This window comes from Pseudorasbora parva, chromosome 17, assembly GCF_024679245.1.
Source record: "Pseudorasbora parva isolate DD20220531a chromosome 17, ASM2467924v1, whole genome shotgun sequence".
NCBI lineage: Eukaryota > Metazoa > Chordata > Actinopteri > Cypriniformes > Gobionidae > Pseudorasbora > Pseudorasbora parva.
The window spans coordinates 43,402,994-43,409,269 of record NC_090188.1 but is presented as its reverse complement, the minus strand read 5'-3'; the positions used below and the strand labels follow the sequence as shown (position 1 = coordinate 43,409,269).

General features: G+C 36.8%; 2 long non-coding RNA genes across 2 annotated transcripts; one reads left to right on the top strand and one right to left on the bottom strand.

The window, feature by feature from the left end:
* Nucleotides 1-441: 441 nt before the first annotated feature.
* LOC137045510 (uncharacterized) lies at nucleotides 442-1,490 on the bottom strand. Its single transcript, XR_010898787.1, has 4 exons — nucleotides 1,266-1,490; nucleotides 1,064-1,151; nucleotides 833-950; nucleotides 442-538 (listed from the first exon to the last, which is right to left on the bottom strand). It is a non-coding gene; the product is annotated as an uncharacterized lncRNA (long non-coding RNA).
* A 1,506-nt stretch (nucleotides 1,491-2,996) lies between these two features.
* Nucleotides 2,997-4,108, top strand: LOC137045176 (uncharacterized). Its single transcript, XR_010898713.1, has 3 exons — nucleotides 2,997-3,054; nucleotides 3,639-3,727; nucleotides 3,851-4,108. It is a non-coding gene; the product is annotated as an uncharacterized lncRNA (long non-coding RNA).
* Nucleotides 4,109-6,276: the final 2,168 nt, after the last annotated feature.

Genomic DNA, 6,276 nt, shown 5'->3' with positions numbered 1-6,276 from the left:
ATGGCCCATGTCATTATTCTTCATCATATCGCCTTCTACTGGATGTAAAATGCTCTCTGTCTACATCTTATAATGTTAAGAGCTACTTCTGTAGTTATTTTGGTGAAAGTAACTCAAAAGTAATACAGGAGTAATGTAACGCATTACAATTCTGAGACAGTAATATTGTAGTGTAATGAATTACTTTTAAATAGCAGTAGTAAGTAATCTATAATATATTACAGTTTGGAAGTAACTTGCACAACACTGGTTCTAAGTAAACAATATATATAAGTGGAAACATTTCCAAAGAGCATTGTAAAAATACATTATAATGATGCACTGATGATGTGACGTGTAGCATGGGTCAGCCTCTAGTCTGGTTCGTAGCACTTGGGAGAGCGCAGACAACGGTTCTGTTTGGTGGAGACCTCACCATCCACACTGGCCTTCCATCAACAACAGCATCATCTTTATCAGACATCTGCTCTATTGTTGCGGTCTCTCACAGGTCTCTTTCTGCGTTAGCTTGTACAACCCTGGACCTGGTCTCCAGCAACTGCAAAACATGACAGTAATTTAACCACTAAAACACAGACTGTGTTTACATGTGCAACAATAATACAACTATGTATTCTAAGAGTAAGGTCTTAATCGCAGGAAGGTGCTCACATGACTAGCAGAACTCTTCACTCCAGTTTACATGCGATTTGCATTATTCACTAATGAGTATGGTTATGTCACACTCAGATTTGATCAAAGTATTGGGTTTAATGTATAAGTTTAATCACAATATTGACAAAATCATATCTCCTAAAGAGAAAATAAATGCTTAGCAAGTTTCTTTACTTACCCTTCACTTTCTTTGATGGTTCTTTGCCATGTTCTTCATAGTGTGTCTTTTTTTGGGCCTTTTCAGGCTGAGCCAAAGAAAACTTCCTCCGTGGGGTCTCAATATGTCTTGCAACCTGCTAAATAAATCATGAATAATTGTAATACCAATAAAAGTAAGCAAAACAAAGCACACATGGTAAATATTAATATAAAATTACTTTAAAAAAAATAATACAATCTTTAAGATCACCTTTTACACATTCAGGGTCAACATCTGTAAAAGTTGTACTTAATTCTTCAAAGGAAAATGGTCAAAGCGAGGTTGTGTGATGACTATTCTGTGGGGAAAAGTTGCAGTTATAATTAATGAAATTCAGTTTTGGCATTTCAAATCCATATGACGTTAGAAGTAGGTTAACCTAACATTTACAGTATACAATAAGCAGTCTTACCCAGTTTGTGGATCGTATTTGTGTGGGCTGTTCTCTGAATTGGGTTTCACACAAAGGCACCTTACAGATTCCTGTAAAGTTTGAAATTAAAATGCGTTTAAACGGATTCACAATCTGCAAGAACCACAATATTTTCAAGTTTGAATAAGATGGCCATCAAAGTAACCGCTGGAGATAAAACACATAACGTTATTAGGCTAACGTTAATTGTAAGCCTACTTTGGTTTACAGACACATTATATAACAATAACTGAACTTACCTCACGTTACGTGCCCTTTTAAATCTTTTCACAGTGTTGTTCGGCTCTTCCTGCAAGTTAGTCCGTGCTGCTCATACTTTTGCTCGAGAGAATAAAGACGCTGGAGAGCCTCTTGGAGAAGATCAGCCCGTTCATGCTGTGCAGATATTAAAGTAGTAAGCTGAGGAGATATAGCATTCTGGCCGGAGATCAGCTGCTTCATCAAGGCATTCACAGTAACTGGGCTTGAGCTTGAGGCTTTGTTCAGTGGAGTAGAAAAACTAAGGTTCCTTTTACTCTCCATATTAAATCTGTCGAAAATGATCGATTCCAAATCTCAACCAAACACCACAAAAAAACAACAATCCGTTCTCTGTACTTCCGGAAACAATGCGGAGGTTTCAACTTTCGCGCGCATGAAACAAAACACTACTATTGGGTGCGCCTCCATCTCAACCTTTATTGTGAGTGGTTGATTTCAAACCTCAAACCCCCCCTCCCCCCCTCCCCCCCCCCTCTTTAGCGCGTGTTGTTTGCTTTGCTAATCCCCACTCAAACCACGCCCTCGGTATGACGCGTCGCAGGTGTATCTTTAATTTGGTGCAAAAATATAATGCTGGACATAATTATCTATCAACATGGAAGGACAACCACCTGTTGATAATAATACGAGAAAGAGAGCTCGGCGGTTTTGCGACCACTGCAACGAGAATGTTTCACATGCATATTTTTATCTTCACAAAAAAAAGTTTTTTTTTTCACAATGGAGCGATTACAGCTGAGACAAATCACAACACAGAGCTGGAAGTGAGTGTATGTGATGACCCAGCTAACAGGGAACGTTCTCAGAACGTTGGCTAACGTTCTCTAAAAGTTCTCTCAAAGTTATCAAAAAACGTTCTTGCAGTAACGTTATTAGAACGTTGTGCCAACGTTATTTGCTGTTGAATAACGTTCTAAAAACGTTACCTATAAAACGTTTTTCTTACATTGTTAGTGGAACGTTTTAAAAACGTTACTACATTAAAAAAGTATTAGTCATTACAAATTAGTCATACAGCTTTTTTCTCAAACTTAAGATACATAATTTGTATATCCAGAGATAACTTAATGACACTTAAATGCTATTTTCGAGTATATATTTATTTTTTTACAATCAGAAGAAAAATCTAGTAAACTAATTATGTATTAAATATAAATGTAATATAAATATAAAAGTCAATTATAAAAGTGGTTTTAGCTTTTTTTAAGAAAGTATAAGATGTCAATAAACAAAAGCAAGTACATTAAAGGAGAAAACAGGAATATTTTATTTGATCATACTCCACACCCTTATAAGAACGTTATTTAACGTTCTTAGAACCTAATGAGAACGTTAATACAACGTTCCACAAACTGGACATTTCAACGTTCCTAGAACGTTCAAAAACGTTTTTAGAACTTAATGGGAACGTTAGGGGAACGTTCTTATAACCTAAAATTGTTAGCTGGGGAAGTTCATCCAGCCGAAATGAGACCTGTGGACTGGGATGATGCTGGTATTCATTTTGGTAAGTTACTGAACATTTTTTTTTAATGTAAAACCAAATGACAAGTAAAATAAGATGGTGATCATCAGCATTTGTTTTATATATTTACAGATGTCGTGCAACATTACACTGATGTTCATGATCTGCTTTGGTTAGAGTTGACACACAATAGTGATTTGGTTGTTTTCAGAATGTAGTAAGTTTGTGTTTTTTCCAGTATAGGCATAAGTCTTGTTAATACATTGTAACTTTTATTTATTACAAATTTGGTCATAGCTGTATTTGCTGAACATTTAAATCATGATGGGCCATTCATAACAATAACTAAAGTTATTTGGATAAACTATTACGAATGGCCCATTAACATTTCTATGGCCCATCATGACCTGTACACATGCTGTATTGTAAAGTGCATGATATGTGATTCTAAGGGATTTTAGTAAAAAGCTGCTAACTTTAAGATAATGCTAGACAAATGCATAGCTCCAGCCATTAACCAATTGGTGTTGTGATGTTTCACTGTTTAAACTAAATCTTTGTATTTAGCTTGTGTATGTAAATTTGTGTGTAGCTAAAATCGTTGTATTGTTCTTTAATTGTTACAGGGGACATTGGAGACCAAGAGCAATTTGATTTCTGCATATTTGAAGAAACCAAGCATTTACATGAGAACCAAGATTCGGCAGATCTGAAGGCAAGGCTCCTTACATTTAAATTGATGCACACAGACAGATGTGTATTGTTACACTTCTATTAATTTTTTCTAAAAAAAAAATAAAACTCTAACAAATGTCTTTTTAAGAAGAAGAAGAAGAAGAAGAAGAAGAAGAACGCAATGAGCTGCTCAGGCTTTCCTTGGAGCTCAGTGAAACGTCTTCAGATGATGACAGTGACCATGAAGAGCAACATGTCTTTACAGATGGTCAGCACAGTGAACATTTGGATTTTAAAGATGACAAACTTGAAGAAGATAATGACAATAGAGACAGCTCTGCTTTATTACTTGTAAAGCTATTAGCAATAATGCTTTTAACCTGGCAAGCATTGTTCAACATTTCAGATGATGCCATCACTGCACTGCTGCTATGCTTCAGACAACTGATGGCTCATTGGAAATATTCTCAGTGTTGATTGGTGTCTCCTGGGTTTGCCACTGTGGCCTTTGGTTTACTCAGTTGGGGACACACAAACTATAACACTAAATTTATGATCTAAGTTATTCAACTAAATATACAAATAAAATTAATTAATTAGGTCTTATTTAATTCTATAAACTATAATATTGATCTGCCAACATTGTTGACCCTACAGCCAACTAAAATTTTGTTGCAATACGGTCTCGTTTGACACTGTGAGGCTAATTTGAAACAATCGTCATAGTAAAAGCGCTATATAAATAAAGTTGATTGATTAATGCAATTTGCTGGTATGATTCCCAAGACTTTATATTAACTAAGAAAATATACCAGTACGACAACTTCACTGAATATGCTGTCTGTCCAAAAAGATGATAAGCTTCAACGGCAAGGAATATCTGTACCCCAAACTAACCTATTGTTACAAGAAAGTAACTCAGTCATTAGAGACCTTGGTAAAAAAGACCTGGGTTTTTTAAAAAGAGAGGCGTGGAGAGAAATACAAATTCTTGGACGAACCAGTCCTCGACCCAAATGCAGAGCTGCGTGCTGGAGTCATTAAGAGATTTCTTATAATCAGTGTTAAAAACTAACACGCGTCCTATACGCCATGTTGTTGCAAAGGTTTCGTGGTTGCACCCTCATCCAGACAGATGTTTCTTTGGGAACCCTGTGGAGGTGTGGCACACAGACTGATTGTGCAGCAGCGTTCCTACCTGTGGAACGTATTGCAGGGAGATGTGTACTAAGTACATACATTGTGCAGTTAAGTCAGACAAAAGAAAAGGTATCAGTCATAATTCCCATTTGCACAATGTTTGAGATTTAGCCCCATGCGATTTCCAACGACCTTCTTTTTATTCCTTTAATTTTATTTTGAGCATATCTGGGGTTTTTTGTGTTTTTAAAGCCATGTTTTCATTATTTCACATTAATGTACATTCCTTTTTATTAAATGTTATTGTTATTAACTGCATTTTGTAAAACTTCACAATAAATGTGTGTTATTCTAAAATGCTTGGTTAATTTTCCTTTATTTGTTCCATTTAATTCCTTAATTTAAATACTCTGTTTTTGTGACCATATGTTCAGAGTGTTTATTTTGTAGTGTTTTTATAAAAACTTTGATTAAGAGTCATAATTCTCAATCCTGAAGTCCTCCCCGGCCACCCCTCCCTCTGAGAACAGCTAGCACCTCAGTGTCATTAACATATGAAAGGCCTTCTTCACACCTAACAGTCACCAGTCCTAGCACCCAGCAGTGTTTCAGCTGTATATTTCCGTGAAATTTCACGGATGCCTGTATATGTCCGCATATGTGAGGTTTCCGGGTGTATCTTGAAATATACTGTTCCGTGTTACTCTGATCCGCTTTTTCCCACATACGTCCGGTAAACCTCAAATTACACAGGAGTTTACCATGCCCGGATTATGCCGTATTCCAGGGTTTTCATGCAGTGTAAAGTAACGAAGTATTTGTACTTCGTTACATTCCACCACTGTGGAAATGTAGAAATTAAAGCTAAAGCTCCAATCTGCTCCAAAAAATCCCCTAAAAAGTCCGTTAGTGCCTCAGTGAGAACTTCACTCAGAGAAGCCGTCAGTCTCAGCTGTCAATCATGACGCACACACCCCGTTTTTATAGCATCAGATAACTAACTCAAACTAAACTTATTTTAAAAACGAACACTTGAAATGAAATCATCGTGATGATAACTGCCTTCAGTGACAAACTAACTTTGTGGAAAAAAATATTTGAAGTGTAATTTTATTGTTTAGTTTGCCTCACGTCCATTAGAAAACACAGAGGGGCGGCTATACTGGGACCGGCCACCGGGGGGCGATCGAGGCGCGGAGGCTTCGGTTTCTGAGAGGGAGACTGCAGGCTTGGTCTGCACGCACGCTGGAATAAACGATCTCTGCCGGTGTTGTAAAAAAAAGAATTTAAGGATACACAGAGTACTTCCCAACATGATCATCATTTCTGGGAGAAATAGTGAAGGTGATGCAGATACGAACAAGCTCTCCATTTAGGATTAGAACAAATATAATCCAAGCCCCTTTGATGACGTGATGATTACGGCTCTGATGATCTCATTGGTCAGCT